The following is a 13,205-nucleotide window of genomic DNA, read 5'->3' on the forward strand; positions in this document are numbered from 1 at the left end:
TGTGCTGTGGGAAGGTTTTCCGGGAGATGAGACATGTGCTGTGTGAGCCCCTCCGGGAGCTGGGACATGTGCTGAGTGAGCCCCTCCAGGAGATAGGACATGGACTGTGGGAGCCCCTCCAGGAGAGGGGACATGTGCTTTGCGAGGGTCGTCCGGGAGATGGGACTTGTGCTGTGGGAGGGTTCCCCGGGAGATGAGACATGTGCTGTGTGAGCCACTCCAGGAGATAGGACATGGACTGTGGGAGCCAATCCAGGAGAGGGGACATGTGCTGTGTGAGCTCCTCCCGGATATGGGACATGTGCTGTGTGAGTGTCCATCGGAAGATGGGACATGTGTTGTGTGAAGGTCCTCTGGGAGATGGGACATGTGCTGTGTGGGGGTCCTCCGGGAGATGGTACATGTGCTGTGTGAGGGTCCTCCGGGTGATGGGACATGAGCTGTGTGAGGGTCCTCTGGGAGATGGGACATGTGCTGTGTGAGGGTCCTCCGGGAGATGGGACATGTGCTGTGTGAGCCACTCCGGGATATGGGACATGTGGTGTGTGAGGGTCCTCTGGGAGATGGGACAGGTGCTGTGTGTGGGTCCTCCAGTAGATGAGACATGTGCTGTGTGAGGGTCCTCCGGGAGATGGAACATGTGCTGTGTGAGGGTCATCCGGGAGATGGGACATGTGCTGTGTGTGCCCCTCCGGGAGATGGGACATGTACTGTGTGAGGGTCCTCCGGGAGATGGGACATGTGCTGTGGGAGTGGCCTCCAGGAGATCGGACATGTGCTGTGTCAACCCCTCCGGGAGATGGGACATGTGCTGTGTAAGGGTCCTCCGGGAGATGGGACATGTGCTTTGGGAGGGGCCTCCAGGAGATGGGGCATGTGCTTTGTGACCCCCTCTGGGACATGGGACTTGTGCTGTGTGAGCCCCTCCGGGAGATGGGACATGTGCTGTGTGAGCCACTCCGGGAGATAGGACATGGACTGTGTGAGCCCCTCCAGGAGAGGGGACATGTGCTGTGTGAGCCACTCCCGGATATGGGATATGTGCTGTGTGAGTGTCCTCCGGGAGATGGGACATGTGTTGTGTGAGGGTCCTCTGGGAGATGGGACATTTACTGTGTGAGGGTCCTCCGGGAGATGGGACATGTGCTGTGTGAGGGTCCTCCGAGAGATGGGACATTTACTGTGTGAGGGTCCTCTGGGAGATGGGACATGTGCTGTGTGAGCGTCCGCCGGGAGATGGGACATGTGCTGTGTGAGGGTCCTCCGGGAGATGGGACAGGTGCTGTGTGAGGGTCCTCCAGTAGATGGGACATGTGCTGTGTGAGCCAATCCGGGAGATAGGACATGGACTGTGTGAGCCCCTCCAGGAGAGGGGACATGTGCTGTGTGAGCCCCTCCCGGATATGGGACATGTGCTGTGTGAGTGTCCTCCGGGAGATGGGACATGTGTTGTGTGAGGGTCTTCTGGGAGATGGGACATGTGCTGTGTGAGCGTCCTCCGGGAGATGGGACATGTGCTGTGTGAGGGTCCTCCGAGAGATGGGACATTTACTGTGTGAGGGTCCTCTAGGAGATGGGACATGTGCTGTGTGAGGGTCTTCCAGGAGATGGGACATGTGCTGTGTGAGCCTCTCCGGGAGATGGGACATGTTGTGTGTGAGGTTCCTCCGGGAGATGGGACATGTGTTGTGTGAGGGTCCTCTGGGAGATGGGACATGTGCTGTGTGAGGCTCCTCCGGGAGATGGGACAGGTGCTGTGTGAGGGTCCTCCAGGAGATGGGACATGTGCTGTGTCAACCCCTCCGGGAGATGGGTCATGTGCTGTGTAAGGGTCCTCCGGGAGATGGGACAAGTGCTGTGGGAGGGGCCTCCAGGAGATTGGGCATGTGCTTTGTGACCCCCTCCGGAACATGGGACATGTGCTGTGTGAGCCCCTCCGGGAGATGGGACATGTGCTGTGTGAGCCCCTCCGGGAGATGGGACATGTGCTGTGTGAAGTGTCCTCCGGGAGATGGGACATGTGCTGTGTGAGCCCCTCCGGGAGATGGGACATGTGCTATGTGAGGGTCCTCCGGGAGATGGGACTTGTGCTGTAGGAGGGTCCCCCGGGAGATGGGACATGTGCTATGTGAGCCACTCCGGGAGATAGGACATGTGCTGTGTGAGTGTCCTCCGGGAGATGGGACACGTGCTGTGTGAGGGTCCTCCGGGAGATGTGACATGTGCTGTGTGAAGGTACTCCAAGGGATGGGACATTTACTGTATGAGCGTCCTCTGGGAGATGGGACATGTGCTGTGTGAGGGTCGTCCGGGAGATGGGACATGTGATGTGTGAGCCTCTCGGGGAGATGGGACATGTGGTTGTGTGAGCCCCTCCAGGACATGGGACATGTGCTATGCGAGGATCCTCCGGGAGATGGGACTTGTGCTGTGGGAGGGTCCCCCGGGAGATGGGACTTGTGCTGTGGGAGGGTCCCCCGGGAGATGGGACATGTGCTGTGTGAGCCACTCCGGGAGATAGGACATGGACTGTGGGAGACCCTCCAGGAGAGGAGACATGTGCTGTGTGAACCCCTCCCGTATATGGGACATGTGCTGTGTGAGTGTCCTCTGCGGGAGATGGGATATGTGCTGTGTGAGTGTCCTCCAGGAGATGGGACATGTGTTGTGTGAGGGTCCTCTGGGAGATGGGACATGTACTGCGTGAGGGTCCTCTGCGGGAGATGGGATATGTGCTGTGTGAGTGTCCTCCAGGAGATGGGACATGTGTTGTGTGAGGGTCCTCTGGGAGATGGGACATGTGCTGTGTGAGGGTCCTCGGGGAGATGGGACATGTGCTGTGTGACCGCCTCCGGGAGATGGGACATGTACTGTATGAGCCCCTCTGGGAGGTGGGACATATGCTGTGTGAGGGTCCTCCGGGAGATGGGTCATGTGCTGTGTGAGCACCTCCGGGAGATGGAACATGTGCTGTGTGAGGGTCCTCCGGGAGATGCGACATATCCTGTGTGAGTGTCCGCCGGGAGATGGGACACGTGCTGTGTGAGGGTGCTCCAGGAGATGGGACGTGTGCTGTGGGAGTGGACTCCAGGAGATGGGACATGTGCTGTGTCAGCCCCTCCGGGAGATGGGACATGTGCTGTGTAAGGGTCCTCCGGGAGATGGGACATGTGCTGTGGGAGGGGCCTCCAGGAGATGGGACATGTGCTATGCGAGGGTCCTCCGGGAGATGTGACTTGTGTTGTGGGAGGTTCCCCCTGGAAATGGGACATGTGCTGTGTGAGCCCCTCCGGGAGCTGGGACATGTGCTGAGTGAGCCCCTCCAGGAGATGGGACATGTGCTGTGTGAAGTGTCCTCCGGGAGATGGGACATGTACTGTGTGACCCCCTCCGGGACATGGGACATGTGCTGTGTGAGCCCCTCCGAGAGATGGGACATGTGCTGTGTGAGCCCCTCCGGGAGCTGGGACATGTGCTGAGTGAGCCCCTCCAGGAGATGGGACATGTGCTATGCGAGGGTCCTCCGGGAGATGGGACATGTGGTGTGTGAGGGTCCTCCGAGAGATGGGCCATGCGCTGAGTGAGCCCCTCCAGGAGATGGGTCATGTGCTGTGTGAGCACCTCCGGGAGATGGAACATGTGCTGTGTGAGGGTCCTCCGGGAGATGGGACATATCCTATGTGAGTGTCCGCCGGGAGATGGGACATGTGCTGTGTGAGGGTGCTCCAGGAGATGGGACGTGTGCTGTGGGAGTGGACTCCAGGAGATGGGACATGTGCTGTGTCAGCCCCTCCGGGAGATGGGACATGTGCTGTGTAAGGGTCCTCCGGGAGATGGGACATGTGCTGTGGGAGGGGCCTCCAGGAGATGGGACATCTGCTGTGTGAGGGTCCTCCGCTAGATGGGGCATGTACTTTGTGACCCTCTCCGGGACATGGGACATGTGCTGTGTGAGCCCCTCCGAGAGATGGGACATGTGCTGTGTGAGCCCCTCCGGGAGCTGGGACATGTGCTGAGTGAGCCCCTCCAGGAGATGGGTCATGTGCTATGCGAGGGTCCTCCGGGAGATGGGACTTGTGTTGTGGGAGGGTCCCCCGGGAAATGGGACATGTGCTGTGTGAGCCCCTCCGGGAGCTGGGACATGTGCTGAGTGAGCCCCTCCAGGAGCTGGGACATGTGCTTTGTGAGCCCCTCCGAGAGATGGGACATGTGCTGTGTGAGCCCCTCCGGGAGCTGGGACATGTGCTGAGTGAGCCCCTCCAGGAGATGGGACATGTGCTATGCGAGGGTCCTCCGGGAGATGTGACTTGTGTTGTGGGAGGTTCCCCCGGGAAATTGGACATGTGCTGTGTGAGCCCCTCCGGGAGCTGGGACATGTGCTGAGTGAGCCCCTCCAGGAGATGGGACATGTGCTGTGTGAAATGTCCTCCGGGAGATGGGACATGTACTGTGTGACCCCCTCCTGGACATGGGACATGTGCTATGCGAGGGTCCTCCGGGAGATGGGACATGTGGTGTGTGAGGGTCCTCCGAGAGATGGGACATGTGCTGAGTGAGCCCCTCCAGGAGATGGGACATGTGCTGTGGGAAGTGTCCTCCGGGAGATGGGACATGTGCTGTGTGACCCCCTCCGGGACATGGGACATGTGCTGTGTGAGGGTCCTCCGAGAGATGGGACATTTACTGTGTGAGGGTCCTCTAGGAGATGGGACATGTGCTGTGTGAGGGTCTTCCAGGAGATGGGACATGTGCTGTGTGAGCCTCTCCGGGAGATGGGACATGTTGTGTGTGAGGTTCCTCCGGGAGATGGGACATGTGTTGTGTGAGGGTCCTCTGGGAGATGGGACATGTGCTGTGTGAGGCTCCTCCGGGAGATGGGACAGGTGCTGTGTGAGGGTCCTCCAGGAGATGGGACATGTGCTGTGTCAACCCCTCCGGGAGATGGGTCATGTGCTGTGTAAGGGTCCTCCGGGAGATGGGACAAGTGCTGTGGGAGGGGCCTCCAGGAGATTGGGCATGTGCTTTGTGACCCCCTCCGGAACATGGGACATGTGCTGTGTGAGCCCCTCCGGGAGATGGGACATGTGCTGTGTGAGCCCCTCCGGGAGATGGGACATGTGCTGTGTGAAGTGTCCTCCGGGAGATGGGACATGTGCTGTGTGAGCCCCTCCGGGAGATGGGACATGTGCTATGCGAGGGTCCTCCGGGAGATGGGACTTGTGCTGTAGGAGGGTCCCCCGGGAGATGGGACATGTGCTATGTGAGCCACTCCGGGAGATAGGACATGTGCTGTGTGAGTGTCCTCCGGGAGATGGGACACGTGCTGTGTGAGGGTCCTCCGGGAGATGTGACATGTGCTGTGTGAAGGTACTCCAAGGGATGGGACATTTACTGTATGAGCGTCCTCTGGGAGATGGGACATGTGCTGTGTGAGGGTCGTCCGGGAGATGGGACATGTGATGTGTGAGCCTCTCGGGGAGATGGGACATGTGGTTGTGTGAGCCCCTCCAGGACATGGGACATGTGCTATGCGAGGATCCTCCGGGAGATGGGATTTGTGCTGTGGGAGGGTCCCCCGGGAGATGGGACTTGTGCTGTGGGAGGGTCCCCCGGGAGATGGGACATGTGCTGTGTGAGCCACTCCGGGAGATAGAACATGGACTGTGGGAGACCCTCCAGGAGAGGAGACATGTGCTGTGTGAACCCCTCCCGTATATGGGACATGTGCTGTGTGAGTGTCCTCTGCGGGAGATGGGATATGTGCTGTGTGAGTGTCCTCCAGGAGATGGGACATGTGTTGTGTGAGGGTCCTCTGGGAGATGGGACATGTACTGCGTGAGGGTCCTCTGCGGGAGATGGGATATGTGCTGTGTGAGTGTACTCCAGGAGATGGGACATGTGTTGTGTGAGGGTCCTCTGGGAGATGGGACATGTGCTGTGTGAGGGTCCTCGGGGAGATGGGACATGTGCTGTGTGACTGCCTCCGGGAGATGGGACATGTACTGTATGAGCCCCTCTGGGAGGTGGGACATATGCTGTGTGAGGGTCCTCCGGGAGATGGGTCATGTGCTGTGTGAGCACCTCCGGGAGATGGAACATGTGCTGTGTGAGGGTCCTCCGGGAGATGGGACATATCCTGTGTGAGTGTCCGCCGGGAGATGGGACACGTGCTGTGTGAGGGTGCTCCAGGAGATGGGACGTGTGCTGTGGGAGTGGACTCCAGGAGATGGGACATGTGCTGTGTCAGCCCCTCCGGGAGATGGGACATGTGCTGTGTAAGGGTCCTCCGGGAGATGGGACATGTGCTGTGGGAGGGGCCTCCAGGAGATGGGACATCTGCTCTGTGAGGGTCCTCCACTAGATGGGGCATGTGCTTTGTGACCCTCTCCGGGACATGGGACATGTGCTGTGTGAGCCCCTCCGGAAGATGGGACAGGTGCTGTGTGAAGTGTCCTCCGGGAGATGGGACATGTGCTGTGTGACCCCCTCCGGGACATGAGACATGTGCTGTGTGAGCCCCTCCGAGAGATGGGACATGTGCTGTGTGAGCCCCTCCGGGAGCTGGGACATGTGCTGAGTGAGCCCCTCCAGGAGATGGGACATGTGCTATGCGAGGGTCCTCCGGGAGATGTGACTTGTGTTGTGGGAGGTTCCCCCTGGAAATGGGACATGTGCTGTGTGAGCCCCTCCGGGAGCTGGGACATGTGCTGAGTGAGCCCCTCCAGGAGATGGGACATGTGCTGTGTGAAGTGTCCTCCGGGAGATGGGACATGTACTGTGTGACCCCCTCCGGGACATGGGACATGTGCTGTGTGAGCCCCTCCGAGAGATGGGACATGTGCTGTGTGAAGGTCCTCCGAGAGATGGGCCATGCGCTGAGTGAGCCCCTCCAGGAGATGGGTCATGTGCTGTGTGAGCACCTCCGGGAGATGGAACATGTGCTGTGTGAGGGTCCTCCGGGAGATGGGACATATCCTGTGTGAGTGTCCGCCGGGAGATGGGACATGTGCTGTGTGAGGGTGCTCCAGGAGATGGGACGTGTGCTGTGGGAGTGGACTCCAGGAGATGGGACATGTGCTGTGTCAGCCCCTCCGGGAGATGGGACATGTGCTGTGTAAGGGTCCTCCGGGAGATGGGACATGTGCTGTGGGAGGGGCCTCCAGGAGATGGGACATCTGCTGTGTGAGGGTCCTCCGCTAGATGGGGCATGTGCTTTGTGACCCTCTCCGGGACATGGGACATGTGCTGTGTGAGCCCCTCCGGGAGATGGGACAGGTGCTGTGTGAAGTATCCTCTGGGAGATGGGACATGTGCTGTGTGACCCCCTCCGGGACATGAGACATGTGCTGTGTGAGCCCCTCCGAGAGATGGGACATGTGCTGTGTGAGCCCCTCCGGGAGCTGGGACATGTGCTGAGTGAGCCCCTCCAGGAGATGGGTCATGTGCTATGCGAGGGTCCTCCGGGAGATGGGACTTGTGTTGTGGGAGGGTCCCCCGGGAAATGGGACATGTGCTGTGTGAGCCCCTCCGGGAGCTGGGACATGTGCTGAGTGAGCCCCTCCAGGAGCTGGGACATGTGCTTTGTGAGCCCCTCCGAGAGATGGGACATGTGCTGTGTGAGCCCCTCCGGGAGCTGGGACATGTGCTGAGTGAGCCCCTCCAGGAGATGGGACATGTGCTATGCGAGGGTCCTCCGGGAGATGTGACTTGTGTTGTGGGAGGTTCCCCCGGGAAATGGGACATGTGCTGTGTGAGCCCCTCCGGGAGCTGGGACATGTGCTGAGTGAGCACCTCCAGGAGATGGGACATGTGCTGTGTGAAATGTCCTCCGGGAGATGGGACATGTACTGTGTGACCCCCTCCGGGACATGGGACATGTGCTATGCGAGGGTCCTCCGGGAGATGGGACATGTGGTGTGTGAAAGTCCTCCGAGAGATGGGACATGTGCTGAGTGAGCCCCTCCAGGAGATGGGACATGTGCTGTGGGAAGTGTCCTCCGGGAGATGGGACATGTGCTGTGTGAGCCCCTCCGGGAGCTGGGACATGTGCTGAGTGAGCCCCTCCAGGAGATGGGACATGTGCTATGCGAGGGTCCTCCGGGTGATGTGACTTGTGTTGTGGGAGGTTCCCCCTGGAAATGGGACATGTGCTGTGTGAGCCCCTCCGGGAGCTGGGACATGTGCTGAGTGAGCCCCTCCAGGAGATGGGACATGTGCTGTGTGAAGTGTCCTCCGGGAGATGGGACATGTACTGTGTGACCCCCTCCGGGACATGGGACATGTGCTGTGTGAGCCCCTCCGAGAGATGGGACATGTGCTGTGTGAGCCCCTCCGGGAGCTGGGACATGTGCTGAGTGAGCCCCTCCAGGAGATGGGACATGTGCTATGCGAGGGTCCTCCGGGAGATGGGACATGTGGTGTGTGAGGGTCCTCCGAGAGATGGGACATGTGCTGAGTGAGCCCCTCCAGGAGATGGGTCATGTGCTGTGTGAGCACCTCCGGGAGATGGAACATGTGCTGTGTGAGGGTCCTCCGGGAGATGGGACATATCCTGTGTGAGTGTCCGCCGGGAGATGGGACATGTGCTGTGTGACCCCCTCCGGTACATGGGACATGTGCTGTGTGAGCCCCTCCGAGAGATGGGACATGTGCTGTGTGAGCCCCTCCGGGAGATGGGACATGTGCTGTGTAAGGGTCCTCCGGGAGATGGGACATGTGCTGTGGGAGGGGCCTCCAGGAGATGGGACATCTGCTGTGTGAGGGTCCTCCGCTAGATGGGGCATGTGCTTTGTGACCCTCTCCGGGACATGGGACATGTGCTGTGTGAGCCCCTCCGGGAGATGGGACAGGTGCTGTGTGAAGTGTCCTCCGGGAGATGGGACATGTGCTGTGTGACCCCCTCCGGGACATGAGACATGTGCTGTGTGAGCCCCTCCGAGAGATGGGACATGTGCTGTGTGAGCCCCTCCGGGAGCTGGGACATGTGCTGAGTGAGCCCCTCCAGGAGATGGGACATGTGCTATGCGAGGGTCCTCCGGGAGATGGGACTTGTGTTGTGGGAGGGTCCCCCGGGAAATGGGACATGTGCTGTGTGAGCCCCTCCGGGAGCTGGGACATGTGCTGAGTGAGCCCCTCCAGGAGCTGGGACATGTGCTTTGTGAGCCCCTCCGGGACATGGGACATGTGCTGTGTGAGCCCCTCCGAGAGATGGGACATGTGCTGTGTGAGCCCCTCCGGGAGATGGGACATGTGCTGTGTAAGGGTCCTCCGGGAGATGGGACATGTGCTGTGGGAGGGGCCTCCAGGAGATGGGACATCTGCTGTGTGAGGGTCCTCCGCTAGATGGGGCATGTGCTTTGTGACCCTCTCCGGGACATGGGACATGTGCTGTGTGAGCCCCTCCGGGAGATGGGACAGGTGCTGTGTGAAGTGTCCTCCGGGAGATGGGACATGTGCTGTGTGACCCCCTCCGGGACATGAGACATGTGCTGTGTGAGCCCCTCCGAGAGATGGGACATGTGCTGTGTGAGCCCCTCCGGGAGCTGGGACATGTGCTGAGTGAGCCCCTCCAGGAGATGGGACATGTGCTATGCGAGGGTCCTCCGGGAGATGCGACTTGTGTTGTGGGAGGTTCCCCCGGGAAATGGGACATGTGCTGTGTGAGCCCCTCCGGGAGCTGGGACATGTGCTGAGTGAGCCCCTCCAGGAGATGGGACATGTGCTGTGTGAAGTGTCCTCCGGGAGATGGGACATGTATTGTGTGACCCCCTCCGGGACATGGGACATGTGCTGTGTGAGCCCCTCCGAGAGATGGGACATGTGCTGTGTGAGCCCCTCCGGGAGCTGGGACATGTGCTGAGTGAGCCCCTCCAGGAGATGGGACATGTGCTATGCGAGGGTCCTCCGGGAGATGGGACATGTGGTGTGTGAGGGTCCTCCGAGAGATGGGACATGTGCTGAGTGAGCCCCTCCAGGAGATGGGACATGTGCTGTGGGAAGTGTCCTCCGGGAGATGGGACATGTGCTGTGTGACCCCCTAAGGGACATGGGACATGTGCTGTGTGAGCCCCTCCGAGAGATGGGCCATGTGCTGTGTGAGCCCCTCCGGGAGCTGGGACATGTGCTGAGTGAGCCCCTCCAGGAGATGGGACATGTGCTATGCGAGGGTCCACCGGGAGATGGGACATGTGCTGTGTGAGCCCCTCCGGGAGCTGGGACATGTGCTGAGTGAGCCCCTCCAGGAGATGGGACATGTGCTGTGTGAAGTGTCCTCCGGGAGTTGGGACATGTGCTCTGCGAGGGTCCTCCAGGAGATGCGACTTGTGCTGTGGGAGGGTCCCCCAGGAGATGGGACATGTGCTGTGTGAGCCACTCCGGGAGATAGGACATGGACTGTGTGAGCCCCTCCAGGAGAGGGGTCATGTGCTGTGTGAGCCCCTCCCGGATATGGGACATGTGCTGTGTGAGTGTCCTCCGGGAGATGGGACATGTGTTGTGTGAGGGTCCTCTGGGAGATGGGACATGTGCTGTGTGAGGGTCCTCCGGGAGATGGGACATGTGCTGTGTGAGGGTCCTCCGAGAGATGGGACATTTACCGTGTGTGGGTCCTCTGGGAGATGGGACATGTGCTGTGTGAGGGTCCTCTGGGAGATGGGACATGTGCTGTGTGAGCCTCTCCGGGAGATGGGACATGTGGTTTGTGAGGGTCCTCCGGGAGATGGGACATGTGTTGTGTGAGGGTCCTCTGGGAGATGGGACATGTACTGCGTGAGGGTCCTCTGGGAGATGGGACATGTGCTGTGTGAGGGTCCTCCGGGAGATGGGACATGTGTTGTGTGAGGGTCGTCTGGGAGAGGGGACATGTGCTTTGTGAGCACCTCCGGGAGATGGAACATGTGCTTTGTGAGGGTCCTCCGGGAGATGGGACATGTGCTTTGTGAGGGTCCTCCGGGAGATGGGTCATGTGCTGTGTGAGCACCTCTGGGAGATGGAACATGTGCTGTGTGAGGGTCCTCCGGGAGATGGGACATATCCTGTGTGAGTGTCCGCCGGGAGATGGGACATGTGCTGTGTGAGCCCCTCCGAGAAATGTGACATGTGCTGTGTGAGCCCCTCCGGGAGCTGGGACATGTGCTGAGTGAGCCCCTCCAGGAGATGGGACATGTGCTATGCGAGGGTCCTCCGGGAGATGGGACTTGTGTTGTGGGAGGGTCCCCCGGGAAATGGGACATGTGCTGTGTGAGCCCCTCCGGGAGCTGGGACATGTGCTGAGTGAGCCCCTCCAGGAGATGGGACATGTGCTGTGTGAAGTGTCCTCCGGGAGATGGGACATGTGCTGTGTGACCCCCTCTGGGACATGGGACATGTGCTGTGTGAGCCCCTCCGGGAGATGGGACATGTGCTATGCGAGGGTCCTCCGGGAGATGGGACTTGTGCTGTGGGAGGCTCCCCCGGGAGATGGGACATGTGCTGTGTGAGCCACTCATTGAGATAGGACATGGACTGTGTGAGCCCCTCCAGGAGAGGGGACATGTGCTGTGTGAGCCCCTCCCGGATATGGGACATGTGCTGTGTGAGTGTCCTCCGGGAGATGGGACATGTGTTCTGTGAGGGTCCTCTGGGAGATGGGACATGTGCTGTGTGAGTGTCCTCCGGGAGATGGGACATGTGCTGTGTGAGGGTCCTCCAGGAGATGGGACATGTGCTGTGTGAGCCTCTCCGGGTGATAGGACATGTGGTGTGTGAGGGTCCTCCGGGAGATGGGACATGTGTTGTGTGAGGGTCCTTTGGGAGATGGGACATGTATTGCGTGAGGGTCCTCTGGGAGATGGGACATGTGCTGTGTGAGCGTCCTCCGGGAGATGGGACATGTGTTTTGTGAGGGTCGTCTGGGAGAGGGGGCATGTGCTGTGTGAGCACCTCCGGGAGATGGAAAATGTGCTGTGTGAGGGTCCTCCGGGTGATGGGTACATATCCTGTGTGAGGGTCCGCCGGGAGGTGGGACATGTGCTGTGTGAGGGTCCTCCGGGAGATGGGACAGGTGCTGTGTGAGGGTCCTCCAGTAGATGGGACATGTGCTGTGTGAGGGTCCTCCAGGAGATGGGTCATGTTTTGTGTGAGGTTCGTCTGGGAGATGGGACATGTACCGTGTGAGGGTCCTCTGGGACATGGGACATGTGCTGTGTGAGGGTCCTCGGGGAGATGGGACATGTAATGTATGAGCCCCTCTGGGAGAATGGACATGTGCTGTGTGAGCCCCTCCGGAGATGGGACATGTGCTTTGTGAGGGTCCTCGGGGAGATGGGACGTGTAATGTATGAGCCCCTCTGGGAGAATGGACATGTGCTTTGTGAGCCCCTCTGGAGATGGGACATGTGCTGTGTGAGCACCTCTGGGAGATGGGACATGTGCTTTGTGTGTGTCCTCCGGGAGATTGGACATGTGCTGTGTGAGGGTCGTCCGGGAGAGGGAACATGTGCTGTGTGATCCCCTCAGGAAGATGGGACATGTGCTGTGCGACCCCCTCCGGGAGATGCGACAATGTGCTGTGTGAGGGTCCTCTGGGAGGTGGCACATGTGCTGTGTGATTGTTTTCCGGGAGATGGGTCTTGTGCTGTGGGAGGGTCCCCCGGGAGATGGGACATGTGCTGTTTGGGGTCCTCCGGGAGATCGGAAGTAAACTGTGCGAGCCCTTCCTGGAGATGGGACATGTACGAAGTGAGGGTCCTTTACGAGATGGGACATGTAATGTATGAGCCCCTCTGGAAGATGGGACATCTGCTGTGTGAGGTTCCTTCCGGAGATGGTACATGTGCTGTGTGAGCCCCTCTGGAAGATGGGACATGTACTGTGCGAGCCCCTCCGTGAGATGGGACATGTGCTGTGTGAGCCCGTCCGGGACATGGGACATGTGCTGTGTGAGCCGCTCCGGGAGCTGGCACTAGTACTGAGTGAGCCCCTCCAGGTGATAGGACATGTGCTCTGCGAGGGTCCTCCGGGAGATGGGACATGTGCTGTGTGAGCCCCTCCGGGAGATGGGACATGTACTGTGTGAGGGTCCTCCGCGAGATGGGACATGTGCTTTGTGAGTGACTTCCTGGAGATTGGACATGTGCTCTGCGAGAGTCCTCCGGGAGATGGGACATGTGCTGTGAGAGCCCCTCCGGGAGATGGGACATGTGCTGTGTGAGGGTCCTCCGGGAGAT

This window comes from Pristiophorus japonicus, unplaced genomic scaffold (genome assembly GCF_044704955.1).
Source record: "Pristiophorus japonicus isolate sPriJap1 unplaced genomic scaffold, sPriJap1.hap1 HAP1_SCAFFOLD_436, whole genome shotgun sequence".
Taxonomy (NCBI): domain Eukaryota; kingdom Metazoa; phylum Chordata; class Chondrichthyes; family Pristiophoridae; genus Pristiophorus; species Pristiophorus japonicus.